The following is a 23,452-nucleotide window of genomic DNA, read 5'->3' on the forward strand; positions in this document are numbered from 1 at the left end:
CCCCTTTGTGCAGATAAGGAAAGAGCAGAATTATTGAAATGCTCACTATTTGCCAGGGTTATAACTGTAAAGTGTAGTCTTTCAGTGGTGAATAAATACAGTTAACACATAGCTCAGCCTGTGAATGCAGTGGAGAGACTTTGCTTGGGTAAGTTGGGGATTATTTTGCATCTGAGTGAGCTCTCCTCCCTGTGCTGCACTCCACGTTATCCGTTTCCTGGGGAATGTGGATGGGAGCTTACAGAGCACAGCAGGTAATTGGCTGCTTCAGCTGGAAAAGCAGAAAAAGGATATTTGTTGGTGTATACAGAAAGAAAATGAGGACAAATGGTAAGGGCTGTTGGGTGATAACATCTGTCCATAGTCTTCTGAGGAGTCTGTGAGATTAAATCCATACTGGCACTTTGCAAGGGCGGTGAGTGTGTTACATGTGAAGTTTAAACAGTTGAGCAACTTTTTCTGTCAGTGCATTTTGGACTGGAACTTTCATACACTTTGACTGTAAGAAAGGAGGTGAATGTGTGTGATAGCAGCTTTTTCGAATGATTTCTGTTGCTGTTCAGGGCTTGTGTTTCTGTATCTCAGCATTCCTTTTTGTGTTGCTACCTTATTTTGGACCATACCTTCATTTCATGTGAACAGTCTTATCTGATGCCTGTGGAAAGCAAACATAGCTCAGCCTTTAGGAACTTTTTTCTGTATTTCTAAACCTGGCATACACTGAGGCAAATATTTCCTCTTGGAAAGGGAAAGCTATTACTGGGTTGGGTGCTTTTTCTCAGTTGCACATGTGGCAGTTTCTACAGACAGACTGAAAAGAGCCTGTAATGGTGTATCTGTGTTTTTTGTTTGAAGTGGTTTTTGTCCAGGTAGGGTGGGGAAGTGTGTTGGCAGTGAAAAGACAGATGTAGCCAGGTTCCTCCTGAAACAGGGCTATTTTCATGGAAACCCTTCTGGTCCCTGCTTTTTCTCTCCTTCCTCTCTTCAATGAAGCAGCCTTAAAGTCAAGGCTGACAGATACTAGAATAACAACAATTCTAATTTAATTGTCATAATACTGTGTAAAACCCCCACCTGTCTGGGGTTTGATTTTCCAGAAACCTATGCCTATGGGTGAATATGTATGATGGATCTCACTGGAGCTGATTGACAGAAAAATATAATATTTACTTCAAAAATGTTTATAGTTTCATGTTGCAGGATTCCAGTCCTTGGACAGTTGGATTTTAATTTGCTTCCTGAAAAATCTCACCAAGAACAATGTACATGTGTGTTGGATGTTGAAATTGTGCTGCAATTTCTGAATATGTAGAAAGAGACAAAAATGAAATATTTTATGGGTTTGATAGGTCTACATGGCTGTATGTAGGGAGAATAATTGGAAGACTGAAAAATAAATTATGTATTTTTAGCATTTTACTATCTGTAACAAGCAAAGGTTTGTTTCCTCCCCTTTGGTAAAGAGGAAACACAAGTGTTTCTTTGCTTCTTTTATACACCCCTGTACTCTTTGAGGTGGCTTTAAATTTTCATCAGTGTCATATGAGGTAAAATGTGTATTAAAGCATTAAGGAAAATGGGGTTAAGACCTGCACTGTCTAATAAAAGAAATTAGTATTTTTTGGCAGTCATCCTTTGGCCTGTGTAATTTTTTTCCAAAGGGCACTGACATTTCTCCTGGCTTCTTGAGGACTGCCATTCTGTGTGTGGACATGTTTTTCACCCATTGACCTTTTTTATTTATTTTCTTGAATGCCAAATATTTAATGTGTCATTTCTGGCACAAAGTTCTGGTGATCAAAGGGGAAACACAACGAGCTTGAAGCACAGGTTGCTGGAAAGGCACACATGGGATGGCACAGCCATGGAAAGCTCTTTTTTTTTTCCTGCAGGAGTTGAGCACCAGTCCTCATGCTAACTTAATGAACACAGGAGGAAGCACATATTTTCCTGGGCCTGGAAAGCAAATGTGGTCACAGAGTGCAAGGTTTTCCACCAGGATAATCAGCTAGAGTGGCATGAGTGACTGCCTGCCAAACTTCTTTTGCCTCCTGTGTACCTGGCCCAATTAACTCCATTCTTCCTCCTTCAGTCATCTCCCCAGGTGATGGCCTGCTCTTAATGGGCCAGAAAACGCATGGCACCAGTCCAATGTGGAAATGTTTTGGGGTGTAGGGGCTGTCTCAGCCCTTTGTAGGGGTCTCTGAATGTCAGAGGCAGCAGTGCTGTCCAGAAAGAAATGGAGAGGATGTACCTGTGCCCTCTTCCTGGCTGCTGGAAGGGTCTCTTTGGGTAACGTAGGCCATGGGATGAAAGCTGGATTCCTTTGGGAGAGCTGCACAGAGGAGCCAGTGGAGAAACTTCAGCTGAGCACAAAGGGAAGGACTTCAGCTGGGATTAGATACCGTGGTTCTTATCTCTAAAACAAGATTTCTCCTTTGCTCTGCCTGCCTGCCTCCCTCCCAAGTGGGGATTAACCATAACTTTGCTAATTGGGCTTGGAAATGGATTGTGCTTGGTGACAAATCCAGCAGCTGAGTTCTTTCCCTGCTACAGCCCCTGTGCCTCCTGAACTCCAACCCTCCATCTGCAGAGGTCCATGGGGTGGGAGGTGCCAGGGGGCAGATGGTCTGCTGAAAGACATCCACTCCACAGACTTCAGATTCCAAAGAAAAAGCCCTAGGAAGGCCTGAACTTCTGCAGGTGAGGCTCTGCAGGGAGGGAAAGCACCTGGTGCTGTGATCCCAGGAGCAGACAAGAAATACACAGCTTTTGGGTAGGCACATGCTTGAAAACATTTTAGCAGGCTTGTGACCTTTAAAAGAGATTAGAGCTAGCTATTAGTTCATTTGTACCTCCAATGTTCTTTGAGTGTGTGCTCTATATTATCTGACTATGTATAGTATGCAAGTGGTATTTCATAGAAATCTTTTAGAGCCAAGGAATGTATTTGATTGCCTACAACTATTCCTTGGGGTCTTCCATGGAGATGTGCTCAATCTCAGGGTATTATCCAGAGCCTCAGAATTGAAATTATTGATTGAAACTGGAGTGGATCACTGGGATTCTGCAAAAATTTAGGGCTGAGCCAAACTTCTCAGATCCTGCCTTTGCATATTTCTGAGTATCCTTGAAATCCAATTGCTCTCGTGAGGATTGAGAACTGGAAGGATGGATTTCTCACTCATATTTTTCTGGGAAAGTTGAGACATATTGGGATAACACACCTGCTCAGTGCCACTCTAAGTCATCTAGGAAATTTAGAACATTTCATGAATATAAGCCTGCCCAGCTTTCCTGTCATACAGGAAAAACCTGTGGAATCAAATTTACTTCTCAAACATGCTTATTTGTGCACCTTCATCTTCAGTTGGCTCAAGGGACAAAAATCTTCTTTTGGTGGTCCTGAGGTTTATCACATGGAGCTTCACATGAAAACTTCTGATATCAGAATTCCAACTTATCAAAATTGCAATAATTCAGAGTTACTGATTATTTTTTTTTTTTTTTAGAGATAAGAGAGACCTGGGAAAAGCTGCTTCAAGAGAAATGATGCTGCTGTGATACCCTCACATCCCCAGATTCTGCACCCTGGCAGAGTCCCAGCGTAGTCAGCAGAACCACATTAATTTGTCTCTGGCCAGGAAAAACCCTCATAATTTTAAGTAAGTCATATCTACATGAAATAATAATAAAATCTGTGAACTTGTATCATACAAGCATGCCTGGAGATGGATGACATTCAAACCAGAGGTGCTGCTGGTACCTGTCAGATTAATTTAGTTAATTTAGTGACCTCTCCCTGCAACCCCAAACTCACTGACTTGTAGAACTGTTGGGGAAACCCAAAATGGTGGTGGGTCACTGAGAGTTCTGATGCTTTTTGTGTTCTTGGTTAGGAAGAAGTTAAACCAGTTCTGGAAGTGAGTTGAAATATTCAGAGTAAGAGTTTTCCAGAGGAGGCTGTGCTGACTGAGAGTAGACTTTGTGCTTTCTGCTGCTCTCCTGCTCCCTTAAATTGTGGAAAGAGTAACAAACTCACTGGCTGTGGGGGCTCCCAGGCTCACAATAAAGTGATTTGGTATTGGCCTGGCTCAAGCATCCTCAAAAAAAGCCAAGCCTGGCTTTGAGCTGGAGCACAGTCCCAGGTGGTGAGAGCTGTGCTGCTTTGCCACTCCAGGCTGTCCAGGTCAGGGCCCTGGGGAGCAGCACCCACATGTTTGATTTGGCTGGGTGTGTTAGCTGGCACACAGATGTGCTGCCCTACTCAGTGCAGTGGAGCAGGCTTAGGGGAAATATTTCACTGCTGTAACTTCAGCAGAGCAAACATGGAAAGGAATTAAAATCAGACCTCTGGGGCAGCACGGGCTCTGGCTCCCGCTAGGGGTTTGCACACAAGAAGACAGTGCACCTTGTTTGAGGCAGGAATTCTGCCTCTGGCCAGGGTTTAAACCCCATTTCTTTCCATAGCTGTGCACCAGCTTCACCCTCTCTCACCAGCCTTGTGAGGATGGAATCTTCCTTCTCCAGGTTTTGCTGTGGGGCAGCAGCTGCCACGGTCCCGGTGCTGCAGGGAGGTCATTTCCAGGGCCAGGCCCAGAGAGGCAAGAGCAGGAGTGCTGAACAAACCTTGGCAAAAGCTGATCATGCCTTGGCTAAAGTCTTTATTCCTCTGGCCTGCTGAAGGTCTGCTGAGGGAGCCAGAGCACTCATGCAGCTCTGCAGCCAGCTGTGCATGCCTGCTGCAGGAGTCAAAACTCACTCAGGCAGTGGGGCTGTGGCTGTTGTCTTATTCCCTTTAAAATATGTCATGCCACGTTAATTATCCTTTTCACATGTGTCAGAAGTGAGGCATGATTAATAAATGAGGGTATTTCAGGTGTTGCCTTTGGTGCTGTGGCAGTCAGGCAGTGACAGGGTGCAAGCTGTGCTCACTGAGCCCTCACTGCAGGTGGAGACTGCATTGGGGCCCTGACTGCGGCACGCTGAGCTGGTGACAAGGCATAAAAACTTACATCCCAAAAGTGTCTTGGAAGCATTTCTGGAGAGCAAAACTTATTGCAAGTAGTGCATTTCCAGCCAGCGAGGGCCGCTTTAGTAATAGCTTTTCTGTTAGCTAATTTCTGTCCTTAGGAGGAAGTGGCTTCCTTCCTCTCTTCATTTAATTCCTTTGCTGTGCTGACCTTCACCTGTGTGACTGGCTCCCTGAAATCCTCTCGGGAGGATCAGTGTCAGTTCTAATAAGCCAGCTGTCACTTTACACCAAACAGAAAGTAAGTGTTCCATTTGGTATATGGCCCAGGAGAACCCAGAGGCTTTTTCTACCAGCCTCATTTTTTTTTTTCTAGGGGAAAGTGTTTTACTTTGACGTGGCTGAAAGTGCACAAAGCGGATTTGAAGCTGCAGATTTAAGTGTCTTGAGTGAAGGCTGCCGTGTGAGGCTTTTCTTTATTTATCAGCCGTGCTGAAACGCGATCAGAGTTACGGCGCGGGCTCCGGGCACAAAGAGTTTTCTTGTGTTTCCAGCCAGAGGATCAGGGATACACCGTGTGAAGAACACACTGGGAATGTCTTTCCTTTAGAAAGCTGCACAGGAAGACACAGGAAAAGTAAGATTGTTACAGGGAGCTCTTGGCTGCCGATGCAGGGTGCAACACTGCTTCTTGTTGGGAATTTTGCCATTGACTTGATTGCAAGCAGGACAGCTTTTCTCTGTCACAGCTGTTTATTTATTGCTCCCCTTCTGCTGCTTTTTGGTGCTGACAAGCACCACCTGTGCCCCTCCAGCAGCTTGCACAGGTGGGTTATATTTACACCATTTAGCACAGAAAGTATTTGAGAGTGGAAGTGAAGGGGAGCGCTGTATGTGTGTGCCTTTCACACAGTAGCTGGTGTCTGAAGTCAGCAGCTTGTGGAGCATAGGTTTTAAACAGTGTTTGACAAAAGTGAAATCAGTGCATGTTGCTGACTGACCACCACTGGAGAGCACCTTGAGACAGGAACAGAAAGTGGCAGCTCTGGCGTGCGGGAGGAAGGCCATGGTTTTTGTCTACGGACATGGAGGTTGTGTAAGTATGGCTGCTTCTGGGGATTTGCCTCTGTGCTGGGGATTTTGCAGCTGAGAAGAGGGCTGAATGTGGAGTCAGATGAAGATGGTGAAATGCTACCCTGGCTCTGCAGCTGGGCTCTGTGAAGCCAGTCCCCCTTCTCTGGAAAGGGAGGCCACTCAGCCGTGCTCCTCAGGGCAGCTCAGAGCCTTTTGCTCAGTATTGTTTGGAGGTGCCTCCACAGCACTGCAGCAATATCCCACTGGCTCTCCCCTCCCAGGGGCTCTTCAAACCTCTCTTGTCACCACTGCTCCTTTGCCAGCAGAGGCCAAGGGACAGCAAGCTGCTCAGTGCATGTTACAGGAGGCTGCCCAAGCTTTACCCTGGAGATGATCCTTCCTCCTTCCTGGCAGCAGAAGTGGGGAGGGTAACTTGCCTCTTGTTCCTCTGGGCATTTAATTTGTCCTTGTCTCATGATCTGTATAAGCTGGAGGCTTAGGGCCAAAAATCTTTCTTTGCTAGCACCCTAATTGATACTCTAAACTAAGTCTTTGCAGTAACTGAAATAGATATCTGAGAATGATTTCAGGATATTTAAATCTAGTTAAGTATCCAATATACCATCCCTCAGCCTGAGTGAGCTTTGAAACTGTGTCTGTATGACAAATATACATCTGGCTTCTCTGTGTCTTCCCAGGTGTGGGGAAAGACCTTAGGAAGTTCAAGTCTAGAACCCTGTGCTTGGCCCTGCTCTGCATTAAGCAAACTGCAAAGAGAGGATTCTGGTTTTGTTTGTTCAGATTTTGTGTTGGACTTTTTCTTGGATGTGTTGGCTGGATGTATTCCCCAGGCTATGAAGAGAGTGGTCAATCTGATATTTAACAGCAGTTCATTATTTTTTTTTTTGTCCCCCTTGGTCTACTTCAAACAACTACAGAAGGGACCTACCTTATTTTTAGACCTCCCCAAAACTTCTGGGCAAAGCAATACTGCACCTTGAACAACGTACCCAGTAGCCATCAAAGCACACAGCTTTGAGTAATTGACTTTCTCAACAACAGCTGAAGTTTGTAGCTTTTCAGCTGAATGGAACTGGAGGCCCCAGAATCATTGTCTCTTCAAGCCCCTGCCCAGGTGGGAAGTGGTGCTGGGTAATGAGCCAAAAATGTGTATGTGTATATATATATATATATATATATATATATTTATTTAAAAAAAAGAAGGTAGCTTCATTTTCAAGAGATCTGGGATTGAATTTATTTTAAATATAAGTGTCTGACTATACAAACTTGTGTATGGAACCAACAACTGATAATCAGCCTCAGAAATGTGTAAGCAACAGATATCTTTCAGCATGTGCTGCTTGGATGTAAACCGGGGAAAACAAAATAGATTCTTTTATGGTTAGATCTCATCATGTCAAGTAATTCCTAGACTTGGTGTAGTTCCTTGCTGTTATAGTTGGAAATAGGCAATGCACAACTCCATGCATAGTTTAGACCTTTTATCTGTGATAAAACTTGGTCCGTGTCACTCCCTGTGGATGTGGGAACAGTTGATAATTAGGAAAGTGAAATGTTTCCTCGTGTAGCTACAGGGCTCTGAAGAATTCAGTATGCTCTGAGAGTAGTGGAACTGGGCCACTGAACACTTGTTGATGTTTAATCAAATTGTGATTTATGGACTCAGACTTCCTTCTGAGCTTCATATTACTTAAAGCCTGCCTAAGTGACAGTTTCTTTCCTAGAATAAGAAGCCCATTTTGATATGATATGGCACATTTTTCATACAGTGAGGCTATCTATTGCAGAACTTTGCCCCATCCCAGATGTGGGGATTTTACTATTTGTAGCCTGCATACATGAATTAATAAAAATACAGGTGTTGTTAGCATCTTGTGATCCAGATGTGGGTTTAAGGCTGTATAATCTTGGATGTTAAAAAAACAACTTGGAGGAGCAGATTTAAAACATCAGCATCCTCAAATTGTCTCATTTTAAATATTCTCAATTTTTTTGGCTGGAACACCACCTTACTCCCATCATTTACATTAGCCTTTCTAAAAGCCAGTTGTGAGAAAGCTTTCCTGGCCGGGAAAAATGCCTTTCTCTGTTCCATATGTTAAGCATTAACTGGCTTAGTAACATTAGGACTGCATTTCCCTTTCCTAACTGTATTCCTCAAAAAAATGCTGTAGGTAGGAATCCATAGCAATCACTGAGTGTGATGGTCCTGAGTGCCCTGCTGCAGAGGCATCACCTGTGCAAAGGAGTAGAGCTCTTGGGAAAGGAGTTAACAGAAGAAAAGAAACAAAACCAAGCCTCAGCTGGTTGGGCAGTCATCATTGGGTGATTTGGTGAGGAAATCTAAATCACTGCTTTTTTAATCTAGTGTCATTTTGAAATTAGTAATGTGTTTGAAGCTGGGATAAATCTTAAATATGCTTCCTGGTACAGTGTTCTCTAAGTTTTCATTGCTATTTTTTTCCCTCTACAAATGGAGAGGCAATTAACTGCCTGTGAAAGGCAGGATTTGGAGAGAAAATTGTGGTTATGTACTATATGTGTAAACCTCGCTCTGCATTTACAAGCTGCAACTGAGCTTGTAATGAATGACTCCTATCTTAACTAGGCATGAATATTTGCATTGATTTCCACTTAGCAGTTGGTTTTCTGTGCTTTTGAAGGTGGAGTGACTTGTTAATTATTTTTTTCCCTGCTTAACTAGAAATAAATGCTCATGTTAGCTGGGTTTATTTTTAGGGGGGAATTGAGTATGAAAAGAGAAGCTTGGCTCATAATTACTGTGCGAGTGGAAAATGTGTTCCCAAGTGTGTTAGGATTAATACAGCCAGCACCTGTGAGAACCTGGTTCAGTCAAACAGCAGATGCTGGAAATTCCTCAGTAAATAATTTGGAGCTAGTATTCTTTTTCTGAGTGTATAAATCAGTCCTCTCCATCCCTTCCTTCTTTTAAGTCCCCCAGATCTACTTTCCTTTTTTGTTTCTAAAATGATCCCCAAGCCCTCACTCAGTGTGTTGATCCAAAAAAAGAGTACAACTTCCCACTGAGACCTTTGGAACAGCTGTGCACAGCAGAGATTATCTCCTGTTGGATCTGGTAATCTCCAGCAAAAGCTGTGATTTGTACAATTATTTTCAGCACAGCCTGCAGGACCCAGCTCATGCTGCAGGAAGGTCAATGCTGAAACAGGCATGGGTGCTACACATGGGTCCAACATGATGTAACAGTAAATGGTAAGTGTCTGGTTGGTTTGGAGGGTGACAATGTGCCAAAAATAGTCATTGTCATGGTCTGAGTGTTGTGCAGAGGGTTTTGTGCAGATGGGAAAGCAGAGAGAGGAAATGCTGTAAATTACCAGGACTACTATGAGTCATTTGCTCACTTGTTAGTGTTGCTGATAAAGTACAAAAGTGGCAGAACAGATTGGTCACAGGTGTGAATGGTGCCATTGCTGCATTTTTTAAACAAAAATTGGGCAAATACAAAAAAAAGGGAGGACAAAGGTGTATCTCTTTCAGTGTGATAATTTAAATTTCTAATGCTTTTGGATCCTCCATACTCTCATCATGGTGATGAGTGGAAGTCAAACCACCACCTTGATTTTAATGCTGGTTTAAGCACGGTAATAATCAAGGTGAGGTTTGATGAAGATTGACAGAAATGTAGGATATTAGGAAGAAATTTTTCACAGAAAGAATGATAAAGTACTGTAATGCTCTTCTCAGCAGGGAGGTGGTAGAATCACCATCTCTGGATGTGTTTAAAAAAAGACTGGACATGGCACTTGGTGCTATAGACTAGTTGGCATAGGTTGGACTTGATGATCTTAAAGGTCTCTTCCAACCTCGTTATTCTGTGGTTCTGGTTGCAGCACAGGTCCTTGTCCAAACTAAAGCCAAAGGTGGGAGGCTGCTCTCTGCCTGCTAAGGATTGTGTTCTCTTGCTGCACTAATAGATGAGAGAGGAATTTAATTTCTTTATGAAGTAGCTTCGTTCAGTTGTCTATAGGGAGCTATTTGAAGACAAAAAACAAAAAAGCAAAAGCCTTGTTCTAGAGGTGAAAGGAACAGTGGGATGAATTTAGAATCCTATCAATTGCTTTCCAAAAATGATCCTTCTCATAAACTGCATAAGTGAACACTATTCTTTTGAATTTATAAGTTTCTTTTGAATGATAACTTTTGGTGAGAATGCAGGTGCCCACTGTGCAGGGCTCCAGAGCAGAGCCAGAGCTCATGGACTCGAGCTCTGTTCCATAACCCACTAAAACCCCACATGCACAGGAAAATTTCCTGGTGGCAAGATGTGATCCAGATCATGTCATTTGTCTCAAGAATATTCTTTTCTTTGTCATGGTTCCTTGGTGGTTTCCATGGATAAAAGCAGCATCTAAATGAGGTGTGCATCTTCCTAGAGGGAGGTTATTTCACAAGCACCTGGTGGCAGATTTGGGGTTATTTCTGTGCAAAAGCTGGCAATCATGCCTCAAGGACAGACAGAAGAATAGTCTGAGATTTAATCAGGTTCCCTATACCTTGAGTTTCTCTTCATGGTTTCTGCCTTTATGATCCTAATCAACAGCTCTTACACTTAATAGCTCGAGATAATTCTGGTTTTTCTCTTGAATCTTGCATTTTTTTGGACCCAGATAGGAAGTCTCATTAAATGTTTCCATTTTCAGCAGAATTTTACCTGTCATTCTCAAAACCTGAGCACAACAAACTACATCACAAAAAAATGGTAAATAAAACTTAATATAAACCAAGCAAAAACTTTGTATAATATTGTGAATCTCTGTACCAGTTTGTCAAAGGCAGAATACAGTTTAATGGGCTTTCAAAACAGAAAAATTAATTAAATCAGATATATCTCTATGGAAAACAAGTGAGGCACTTCTTATCACATGAATAAATAGTTCCTTTAGAAAATTGTTTTGCACCATTATGGCTTCAAGTACCATTTATGTAGCCTACTAATGAGAGGCCTCTGTAGCAGCTAACACACCAGGTATGGAAAGGGCTCAAAATTCCTAATTCCTTTCAAAAGTGAATACAGTGTGTCAGAAAGGAGAGGAGAAGGGGAAAGAGTAAGGAGTTAGAACTTTTTATTAATAATAACAGTGAACTAGCCTGGGGAGAAAAGTTCCTATGAAAGGATAATACATAAAGAGTTTTTCACACTGCCTCAAGTTTTTTTGTTAAAAATAAATTCAAGATTTATAAAGATTTTTTTCAATTTAAAATACTTCTTTTTTCTTCTCTCTCCCTTCTCCAAGCCTAAGTACCTCCAAAATAAATCGAAGGAATGGGTACAGGGGTAATTGGTTTGAAGAAAAGGAGATAGGGAGGCAAAAATTGAATCATATTTCTAAAGAAGGGGTTGCTTAAAAGAGGCAACTGGCCCATCACAGTGTTGTAAAAGTATAATTTGAGTTTTCAGCCTGTACTATCTCAATTGCTTTATTAGATGTTGCATATGCTAAATATAAGTAAATATAACTCTATAATATATCTATATAATAAATATAAGTAAATATAACTCTAGATTTTGGAGCAATAATGAAGTGCAACTTTATGTGCCAAATCAATACATTCATTACTTGTTAGGGATTTGATTCCATAACCAAAGTGCCCGTGGCTGGAGATGAGATCACATCTGAAATATCAGACAAACTCTCTCGTGGCTCCAGGTCTCTGCAAAGCAATGCCTGACTCTGCAGTGCCTGCTTCCCTTTGACCTGCCTGGTGGCTGGTATTTTTGGAAAAAAAATATTTCAAGTTTGTGGATGTTCCTCTTTTTTTTTTTTTTTTTCTTCCTTTCCTTCCCAGAAAGCCCAAAGGCCCCAGGCCAGGGTCTTCATGGAGGGGAGACCTGTAGTTTGTCTGGCTCAACATCTGATTTACTGAGGCTGAGAAACTTTACAATTTCCAGTAAAAAACAAAAAAGTACATTTATGTTGAAGACTTCTTATTTTTATTTTGATTGCTGTGGAGTTGAACTGCCTCAAACTGGGGCCAGCCTTTGTTCCGTCTTGCAGTTAAGTAACTCTGGCATTTATGATAGCCTGAAATTACTGTACAAGCTATCATTTTTCCATTTCAAAAGTTAGCATTTCTCCATGCTTGCAGCATTATCTCAGATGCCACAATCATGTGCACCCTCAGGAGGAGGAAGTGGCTGTGGCACGGCACATACTGTGGTGTGGCAAGGGCAGGGAAGTGAATTTTGGGCATTTCTGGGATAAGTCTTCTTGTGGAGCCAGGTTTCCATGTGTGTCTGATGAGAAGAGTTAGTTCAGAGCACATACTCTAATGCTTTTTCCTTGGAGGATTTGAGGCTGTTCATTCTCAAGCGATTTAAAGATATATCTAGGAAAAGTAAATATGAGGTAGACTGCAGCAAAAATCAACTGGTGAATACCCAAAGTCTCATTTAGTCTTAGGCACACTTGAGAACAAGACCCAGGGCACAAAGAGGACCAAAAAGTGTTTCTAAGTAGGCAATGGTCTCAGACATTTTAAAACCAATGTGCAAGGAGACCACTTCCTACTGGAACTGCTAAAAGAGCAAATTGGCTGTGGCAGACCTGGAAAAACTGTGCTGTGCATGATTTGTTTGTTCTGATTTGCCCTTTGGCTTCCTGGAATTTTAAGGTTCATGCTCAAATATGTGGTACCTACGAGCAAAGCAAGAGTAAATCCCTACCTTGCCTTTTTGTCAGGGGTTTGCTATTTATTTTATCAGGCAATTTGCAATCTGCATATGACACAGAGCATGTGGGAAGGCAGGGATTTCATCATTGATCTCAGATGAGCTGGGTTCCTGATGGCTTCAGTGCTCTGGAAGCTGAGGGATATTTGCAGATGGATTTGGATTTATAAGATCTGCTGCAAAAATAGATGCAATTTTAACAAAACCTTTCACAAGGAGCATATGAATTCTTCTGCCTTGTATTAACTAAGGATGTTGAAAAGTTATGTCAATCTCTCTTTAGCCAGGAGCTGTGGGGGAGAATTATGTTACAGCCTTTAAGTATGACAGCTTCCTATTCTTGTGGAGTTAATCTGTTCAAGTCAATTTTTTAATCAGTAACTTTTTACAAGTATGTAGATGAATTGTTTATTATAGAAATGTACTACAAGATCACAGTTTATTTTTTCTTAATGTTAACATAGAAGTGTAACCATGTTCAAGTGCTTTGATAGCTGGATGTACTAGGATGGCCAAATACTTTTTGCTCTTTCATGCCTTTGAGACAGCTGGTAAATGCTTCAGTCTGCATACAGGGCAGAATCAGCTGTGTTTATTGTTGAACAATATAGAGCTGATTTGGTGAAGAAGAGATTAAAAAACCCCAGGGAAATGCAATCCTAAAACTTGGCTGACATCATTGCTTGGCAGCCCATTTATTATAGGCAGCCTTGTCTCCTCCTCAAAGTTCTTTAGAGTTCAGGCCAGGCCTGTCTTGTGTTCAGCCTGCTTGTCCTGCTCTGTTCCATGGCTCTGCTCTCATCTGGTGGAGGGGAGGCTTCAGCCCCTTCCTGCTGCAGCATCACTGCCCAAGGCCTTCTCTCCCAAAGACCACACACCGAGTTTTATGTGGCTTCTGCTGTAATAAACTGCATAAAGCAGCCACTCATACAGGGCTTGTACAAGCTGACTTTGTGCTTGGTCTCAGTGGTGGTCTCAGTAGTGCTGGTACTCTGTGCACCTGTTGGATAGTAATAGGAGAAAATCAGGATACAATTCACAACTTTTATTTTAAATGTTGTCCATTTAATCATTGCCGTAGAAGCTGATGATACTTTGAAAAGAGAGGTTTGCTCTGCATTTTAATTTGTGCAATTCATGATATGTTTACATGAGAAGTAGTTAAATGCACAGTGGTTTCTTAACATATTTATAAAAATACAGAGGATGGCCATTTAGAGAAATTAATCACAAAATGATGAAAAGTCTAGTAGAAATCTGAGTAAAAATAGAGTCAGTTCTGTGGATGTGGGCGGCAGAGCTGGTGGATGGTTTGGATCACAAGTCCTGTGAGGAATGGCTGAGGGAGCTGGGGAAGAGGAGGCTCAGGGGAGACCTTCTTGCTCTTTACAACCACCTGAGAAAAGATGTGATGCTGGCCTCTTCCTCAGGCAAATAATGGCAGGATGGCATGAAATGGCCTCAGGCTGCAGCAGGAGAGGCTCAAGTTGGACATCAGGAGAATTGCTTCACTGAAGTGGCTAAACATTTGGAATGGGTGGAGTTGCCATCCCTGGAAGTGTTGAAGAGATGGTTGGGGGTGTGGCACTTAGTGCTGTGGTTTACTGGACAATGTGGTGATTGATCAAGGGTTGGATTTCATGATGTTGGGGGTCCTTTCCAACCTTGATGGTTCTATAAGTCTGTGAAATATCTGTGGTCCCCTTAATATCTTGGATGGATAAAGGCTCTCTTGGAGTCATCAGAAAGGTGTTTTTGCTTGATAAACTTAGCATGAGTGTCTGAGTCTTACAGTAACCTTGCTAGTCTGAGCTGGCAGTGTGGTAACCTTCTATGTGTCACTAAAACAATCAGTTTTTGCCTTTCTGGACAAGTACAGAGTGTGTGGGGAGTGAACAAAGCCCTCCTCTGCCTTGTATTCTCAGCGTAGACTGCTAAGAAAGAGGGGAAATTACTTTTAATGAGCCCAAGAAGTAACTATGACCATTCTTATGCTCCCTTGAAACAAAAAGCAGCCAGATGTCACCCTGATTTTAAATGCAGCTGGGAGTAGTCTCTCCTTGGACTGTGAGCACTGATTTTTAATATTGCCCTCAAATATTGTGCAAATGGATCAAAGGCAGTACACAAATGCATTTAAATATAAGAAAACAGTGAGAAAACTCTTGATGCTTAGGGTTTGTCCAATATGTTCTTCTTAAGTAGCAAAAGTGATGCAGAAAAGGTTTTCAGTGAGGTTGTTTGAATGTTGAACAGCTGGCCAAAGTTCAGTGCAAGTCAGCCCTGTTGACAGGGCTCCATCACAATTCAGAGCTGATCAATATTGGTTCACAAGCTGAAAATACTGGTATAAAACCTGTTGTGTCTCACTGGATGTAGCTGTAACTTATACTTTTCTGCAACAGCACCTGGAAAGTTCAGCCTTTTAAGTGCCACTAGAAATTATAGGCAGTAGTGTCATTGGATCAAGGTAGATTTTTTTTAACACTGCAGTATCAAAGGAATATTCCCTGGTCCAACAAAACTTTGGTGATGAATGAATTTCTTGTGCTGACAAGAAGTTGTCGGGTTCACTTGATAAATAACTGTTTTATTTTTATTTTATTTAAAAGGAGGGATAAAATCTTACATACGACCATATTTTTTTCCTAGTAACCTGGCTTTCAAATCACAGTGTAAGTTTTCAATTTTGATGTTCAAAATACCCATTTGTGCCAGTAACTTCTGTGTAGGGCAGCAGAAGCTGACTGATTAAACTGGAGATGCTTGTGAGCCACTGTGCTATGTCACCCCCACAGTGTTCATGTGTTTGGACAATGCCTTTTCCCACAGATATGCAGCCTTTGCATCCCCTCTTTTTACCAGAACAGGGCAGTATGTGCACAGATGCTTTAGGAAATTGGTGAAGAATGAAACAAACTTGCATGTAACCAAGAGAAGCCTTTATTTTTCATCCTTGTTGTTTTTTTTTTCTCCTAAGTGATGAGCTAATTTTTATCTGAGCTTGAGTTGTGAGTTCATTGTTCACAAGATCCTCTCCACTTGTGTTATTTTTTCTACATGAATCCATGTTTTCTTTTGCAAGACCATCCTTTGCCTACAACTACATATTTTTGGTACTGTTTCTTCATTGAAACACGAGTCTAAACACTTGGTGGCTGTGCATTTTGTTTCTAGTATGAAATCTGTGAAGGTCTGCACAGCCCATGGCTGTGTCTCTCACTTTGTCATTGGAAATAGATTGCCAGCTACAATCTGTGTATTTAATTTGTCTAAAAAAATGGGTTGGCCAAATTTTCACATTTTAGAGTCATTCAATTTACCCTAATGGTCTTTAATGGAGAGTTATGTTCACACAGTAGAGGATAAAATAGACTGAAATTTTTTCTCAGAGCTATTACATTTTTGAACTTGATGAGTCCCCATCTAGTCCAGAAAATACAGGTTTTTGAGTTTGTCTATGAAATCTGGCAAGCAAGAGCTAGATTGCTTGAGGTTACTGGAAGATAAAGGAATAGCGCAAAGCAAGGAGTGTGAAGAGGAATGTGATTATTTCTACAAGGCAGAAACTTGCTTTATTTGACAAAGAACATGCTCAAACCTTAATGAGATGATTTGGCTTTAAGCACACGCTCTGTGTCTTCCTGGCTGGATGTGCATTTTGCAGAATCAGGGTGTGAGTGACTCACTGGGCTGGACAAGGACGAGGAACAGAGTGGGACTGGGGCTCTAGGCATGAACACCACATCTGTCATGGAAAACGTGTCACTTCCAAATGAACTACCTGGGACAGCAGATTCCACACAGAATTTCAGGTAGGTGGGCTATGCAGCCATCCCCTGGAGGCATTAAAACAATGTTCTGAATCTAAGCCCTTCCATAAGGGGTGTGTTCCACTCAGTGCTGTTGGTACTGGGGGTTTCTGAAGCAGATTTCTCTTGAATATCTTCACGAGTTGTGTCAAAGCCTCAGAAACCATTGGTACCCTAAGCATCTAAATGGTGAAACAGCAGCTGTGCTGAGACAAACCCTGGAGTGTTTGACAGGGTTGAAGGCAAGTGCCAAAGGACAACACAACTGATTTCAGTGGAGATTCACAAGCAGCTTGTCTGAGAAGTGCTGAGGTGGCTGGCCCTAATGTAGCAAAGCATTTCAGCAGGTGGCAGGTTTCAAACATGTGAGATTTTTCATTTTGTTCCATATGAGAGTCCTTAAGTAGTTTGCTGGATTGGGATCCTGGCAGGACTGAAACCTTAAATATCTTTGCCCATTAAGCAGCATGAGTTATAGCAAAAATTTCTTTGGATTTGCAGCTTTTCCTTAAATTCTGTGACATAGTTATACTGTTTCCCTATTGGTAGTTCTGCTTCTTTAAGAGCTTGAAAGAATTCATTAGGTTTTATAAAATTTAAGAGTCTACATTTTATTCCTATTAGATATGCAATCCCATTTAAAGATCTTAGAAAAAAAAGAAAAAGAAATCAATCAATAGGCCCCACAAAACTAGTACTGATGAAAAATACACCTCTTGTAGAACTTTGAGGCTGTCCATAGAAAAAATTGCAGTCTTGTCAAGCAAACCATCACAGAGGAGTACTTTTTCTGGCCTGCCAAAAAAAAAAAAGTGATTTTGAGAGCTGTATTTGCACTTAGTGTGGCGGCAAAGATGAAGCACATCTAGCAACAGCTCAGCTGAGCTCAGCTTATCTGAGCTGTAGAGAACTCACTCTTAACAGCAAACCATCATAAATGATGGATTAGTTCCTCTACAAAATGACTGCTGTTGAGCTTGATTCTGCTTATGTTTCATGATTGCATTACACACCTTTGTGCCTGCCTGGTGGTGGTGCCTTTCTATTTCTTTGTGCTTTTTTTTTGTGTATTAATGAAGAAGGAATTGGGAGACTGGGTGGCAAACGCCGAATGCAATGCATTTTTCAAGAGGTGTTGTTTGCCAAAACTAGCTGAATTAAATGACTTTTCAGCATAGAAGAGCATATGTTTCTTTTGGCTGGTGAGAAGAAAGCTGAAGCAAGGCTGGAAGAGCTCTCATGATTCAGGCAGCAGGACCTGGACTGTACTCGCCCAGTTTGTGCTATTGTAGCTTGCAGGTTTCCTGTTGTTCTTTTAAAACAGATTTTTGCACATTGATTGAGGGTCTCTTTTGGCTTGAAATCAGGGAGAATACAGCAGTTTTTCAGTGCATAAGGGATGTGTTGCAGCTGTAGGTTCTCTGTCTGCCCAGACAATAAATCTGCCTGGAGTAGATGGACTTCAGCAGTTTCCAGGACTGAAAACTGGGCCAAGCAAGAAAACAGAGAGGGCACGATTTCACCAAGAATTTTGCTTAATAGAAAAAAAAAACCAAAGTCTTTAAATGCAGATCTTTTGGAAATGGACACCATTACTGCTGTTTCTCCAGCTGGATAGATTTAAACTCGTAATTACAGAAGCATACCAAATAGGATAGCCCCCAAAATATGATTCTTCTTGCCTCAGTCACAAACCTGACTATTATTTTGAGGTTAAAAAGGTTTTCCAAAGGGATGAATTTGCCCTTTCATTTCTATCCCAAATATTCCATTTTAGTCGTGAAATGTGATCTCAGCTTTCCTTCCTTGTTCTAGTGGAAGAAAAAGTAATTAAGTCTACTTTCAGCATTATGTCAACTGCTGGTCAAGATTTTGGTTTATTATTTGAATCCATGGTGGTATCTAAATTTGCAGGTAGGCCAGTATTCACAGGAACTGTGAAATTGCTAGAAACCTGCTCCATCCATGCCCTTCCTGGTGAGTCTATTAAAAACAAAACTTTTGCAACTTTATTAAAAACTTTTAGGAACAATTTACTGTGAGCTGAGCACAAAAAGAACTTTGATCGCAGAAAGTGTCTAAGTAAAATTAACTGATATTTCATTAGTAAAAAAAAATATTAATTACTATCAGAATTAAAATAATCTGACTTAAGGAAAATAAAGAACAGATATGCTTATCACTGTGAAATGGTAAATGTCTTTTGGAGCAATTCTTAGATCTGCTAGTTTGTCTTTGTTCAGGTTACTGGAAGGGAAGCATGGGGAAGATGTAGGGATGTCTTGGGCAATATGTATGTGAGTTTTTAAAAAGAAGTATTATTTTTGTGGTTTTTTGTGGTTTTTTTTTTTTTTTTGGTTGTAGTTTTTTTTTTTTTTTCTCTCAGGAGAAGTTTTTGCACTCAGTGCAGGATGAGTGTAAAGTATCTATGCAGGGCTGCAGTGGGCACGAATGCACTCAACAGTTCTACAGAGAGCTTGAAAAAGTGGCTTGTGGGAGAAATGTCTGTTTGTTATTGGGATGGATTAAAAGGCAAAAAAGTAAATGTCATGTCTAAGTACTAAGATGAGCTGCTGTGCTGTGTAAAACAAATTGAACTTTACATCTACATTGCATTAGTGTACTGCCTTCTTTGCTGTTCACAATTTATGGTTTTGAAAAATACTTTCAAGCCCTGATATGAGCATTTATTTAGTCACATAATTTGCAGGAACAGTTTATGGTTTAAAAGGAAGGGATTTTTTTCTCATTCACCTTTTGGTTCATATAACTACTTTTCAAATTTTATGCACTTAAATTTGCTTGTAACTGTTATAGGGTGAAGTGAATGCTCAAATAAAAATATCAGTCTATGGAAATGAACATTGCCTTCATTCACAGTGATAAGGATATCTTCATTATTTTCCTTAAGTCAGATTATTTTAATTCTGGTAGTAATTAATATTTTTTTACTAATGAAATATCAGTTAATTTTACTTAGACACTTTCTGTGATCAAAGTTCTTTTAGTACTCAGCTCACAGTAAATTGTTCCTAAAGGTTATGGATAAAGTTGCAAAAGTTTTGTAAGAGCATCTAAATGCTGTTCTGCTTTGAGAGCTCTTCAAATAATTTTGATTTTAAAATTATTTTAATATACCTTATTTAATAGTGAAAACAAATGGGTTTTTAAAACTAGCTTGGCATTGATAAATTCTTAATATTGGCAAAACATAAATTCTATCCTTCTGGGTCATGTACTTTTAGGCTGTGCTGATTCTACAGGAAAGCAGCTTTTCATTTTCCCTTAGTGGTCCAATGCTGCAAAATAAAATCAGTGTACAAGGAATAGGAAGTGCAGCATAGGTACACTGAGCTTTCTGTCTGGGGCAATGGTACCCAGAGATGCTGCATTTTCCCTGCAGTTTTCTGCCTTCCCTATGCTGAGTTCCAGTTCATTGCCTACTTCAGGGCAGAGTGTAAAAATTTCAGAGAAAGTAGAATGGCTGTAATGTTGCATTAAAATAATGGGCTATAGCACAGTATTTTTAGATTCCAATTCTTTATAGCAAGGGGAGTGAGCCATATTTTCAGCTGGTATAATATGGCACTGCTCCATGATTGCTATCTCTTGTTGATATCCATTCTGTCCTCCAGTAAAACAGAAGCTGTTGATTTGCTGTAAGTTTTATATTCATAATGAATCTATATTAGAACATTGTTTTACTTAAAAAAAATTTGTTTCCTAGTTCCTATGTCAGATGTGAGCTTTATGTTTATTCTGGAATCCCCATTTCACCCAGAAAATGAGTGTGTGTCAAATTTGGAAAATATTTCTGAGGGTTTGTTTTTTGGTGATGCTTCTTAATTTGAAAATCTGATCCTTTGAATGTGATGTGATTTCTTGAGGCTTTTTGTTCTTCAGTATCTGCTTTGTGAGATCTACTGGCATGTGGAGGAAAAAAATATTTGAAGACTTGTTCACTAGAATGGAAGGGCCTCTTGATAATTAGCTGTCTTTGGAAGACAGATGGACTACCACCAACAGATTAAACAGGTGGAAAATAGCTACACAAAAATCTTCTGCTATAATCAGAAACAAACCAGCAGAAAATATTATGTGGAAGTCATTGAGGGCTGGCTGGGTTACACACTTTGCCAGGCATTGTAATTGGGAAAGCCCACCTGTTGAGAGTCAAGTGCATGAATAATTAAAGCTAGGTCAATTTGTTCTCAAAGACCACAATCTGAGTAATTTTCAAGCATGAACTTTCTTCATAAAATGAAACTGCCCTGCCAGGCATGCACTGCATGTAGGGTTTGAGCATGCCTTTTCAGCCCAAGTGCAAGGGAGTTGGGAGTTTGTCTGTGCCAACAGTGGACTGACCTTTTAGTATTTCATTTTTTCTGGCTCCTGTTTGCTACAGGCCAGGTAAGGCGCTTCAGGATGGGTGGCTGATTGTTTTCTTTAAAAAGCAGTATTTATTATGTGTCACAAAAAATCATTTTGCTGTTGTGTGATGGAGCAGGCAGATGGAAAGGTTGGTGTCAGTCCCTGCCAGAGCAGTGACAGACTGAAATGTGTGCTCTTGTTTTTTCTGAACTTGTCTTTATCAGTACCAGCTCAACACATTGATGTGTAAACTGTCAGAGGCAAAAGGCAGCTCCTGGGAGTCTGCAGCAGTAATCCCAGGGCAGGCTGAGGGCTGTGCTTATATTTTCTTTTAAAGCTGTGGTGTTTAATGTCAGTCTTTATCTTGGAGCCTGAAGAGTTTGTGTATTGGATTCTGGAACTCCTGTTTCAAAGAGAGCACTGAAATGACAATTTTACCTCCTTCCTGTTGGAAGAGGCTTTAGTTTTGGTCTGTTTCTAAGTGTTTTTTTTTTTTTTTTGGGTTTCTTTTTTTTGGTTTGTTTTTTGTTTTTTCTCTAATGGAAGAAAAATGAAGATAAAGTATCTAACCTGAGCTTGAAATTTTGGTTTCCTTGGCTGCTCCTGTTAGCTAGCCACCAGGACACACTACATCTGCACACAGTGCAGATGTGCTAGAGATGTCATTTAGTAGAGGTGATGATTGTGATGTGGCTGCTTTAGTCCCTCTGCACACAATGCTTGCAATTATACATGAAATCTCACCAGAAAGGTCTGAGTGGCTGCCATAGCTCTCCTGAGAAGAGGAAGGCAGAAAGTGAGTTTCAAACAATCTGTGTAGTGATTTATGTATATTTAATCTATTGTGTCTTAAGAATATACTTCCATTTTTTTGAGATCTGATTTCTGTCCCTTACAGTTTCTCCTTACTCTCTTCCACAGTCCACAGCTATTCTGCCAAATGAAAATGAGAAAATATACTAGCTGTGTTTGTACTGAGGAAGTGGTTTGCTTATAAATGGTGACCATATGAAACCTATAAATGCTGATACCAGAACTATAGTTGATTATACGGATGTGGGCCCTGGAAAAAGGAAAATGGGGTCTGTTTGCTAGCTGAAGGGAAAGATCTTGTTGCTGCCTAGGCTTTTTGCCAAGGCACAGCTGAAGTAAGGTTATTTTAGGTGTGTGTTGTGTGAGAGCTTTTTGTCCCTTTGATTTTTATGTAAGTTCTAGTACGAGCACTGCTGTGAACAAAGAGCAAGTCTCTCCTGATTTCACATTTTCATGGAGTTGCTACTGAAAAGGTGAGTGCATGCTCTGACAGCTGAGCGTGGGACAGGGCCCCCAGTGCTGCCTTCAGCCCTGGGCTGGTGCTGCTCACTCCCTGTCAGGGCTACAGTGGTGTGTGGGACACAAAACTCTGTAGACTGTGCAGTGTTGGCATCCTCAGAGCTCCATCCTCTCTGCCTTCTCCAAGGGTCCCACCTGTCCAGCAGGGGCCTCCTTGCCAGCCCTGCGTCAGAGCACCTGTTTAACCTAAACACTGGTTCCTCATCCTGGGGAAATGCAGAGCTGGCAACATGAAGTGGATGAAAAGCTGGAGGTGGATTTCCCTAGAAATATTAGAATAAGGTCATGATGCATGGCACTGTTAAACACCAGTGTAGAGTCAATGAGGGGCAGAGATTTACACTTCTCCCTCAAACTGAGATTTGCTGTTGAACTTCTGTCATCCTTCTAACTTATAAAGTAAAAACTTCCTACTTCTATACCAACATTATTGTTTTTTTACCTGGGACCTTTGCTTCATGTAAGCCACAAAATCAGTTAATCAATAGATTTTCTTTAAAGGAAAAAGCAGTGATGAATATTCAGTAGTTGTAAAAATGCTCTTGAGATTGCCGTCTAATAGAGGTGAAATAAAAAGTGGAAGCTGATTAGAATTCCAGAAAATGAGATATTCATCTATTTATAGGAATTTGAGTCTTTATATGCCAGTTTTATAATTTAGTGTTCAGAACACCCTGATTTTAAGTAATTCTGGAAAAATCATTAAATGAAGGAAAAGTAAGAAGAATGTTAAAAGAGCCAAATTATGTTGATTTACAAAAGAAAAATGCAGCCAATATGAGTTGCAAAATATAACACTGTGCTGTGTCTGAAATGTGCTCTCATCATTGCTGAAACATTGCCCCATGCCAGACACTTACTGTCTCCAGCACAGACTGATATCCTAAGCATGAGATGCAATGGCATTTTTCATGGTGCATCTTCTTTATTTTCATGGTAATTTTCAATGAAAGTGCCTCCCCAGAGCAGCTTTTTCCTTTATATCTATTTTCTTGCATTCCTTTTTGTATTTGAATGCTCTTGCTTCTCTCATTTCTAACTCCTTTCCTTTGGAGAGCATTTGTAGGACTTGTGAAATGAAGGTTGTTGTGAAAATGTAAAAAAAAAAAAGTTTCTGGACTTCTGCTTCTATGGAGTTATATTAAACAGCTCCTG

General features: G+C 40.9%; 1 protein-coding gene across 1 annotated transcript in view; it reads left to right on the forward strand.

Annotated features, from left to right (window-relative positions):
• Window positions 1-222: 222 nt before the first annotated feature.
• INSC (INSC spindle orientation adaptor protein) overlaps window positions 223-23,452 on the forward strand; it is a 128,635-nt gene continuing 105,405 nt past the window's right edge. The window contains exons 1-2 of the mRNA XM_077179399.1: window positions 223-330; window positions 3,513-3,665. The gene's annotated coding sequence lies outside the window, so the exon portion shown is untranslated. The remainder of the gene's footprint in view (window positions 331-3,512; window positions 3,666-23,452) is intronic.

This window comes from Agelaius phoeniceus, chromosome 6, assembly GCF_051311805.1.
Source record: "Agelaius phoeniceus isolate bAgePho1 chromosome 6, bAgePho1.hap1, whole genome shotgun sequence".
Classification (NCBI taxonomy): Eukaryota; Metazoa; Chordata; class Aves; order Passeriformes; family Icteridae; genus Agelaius; species Agelaius phoeniceus.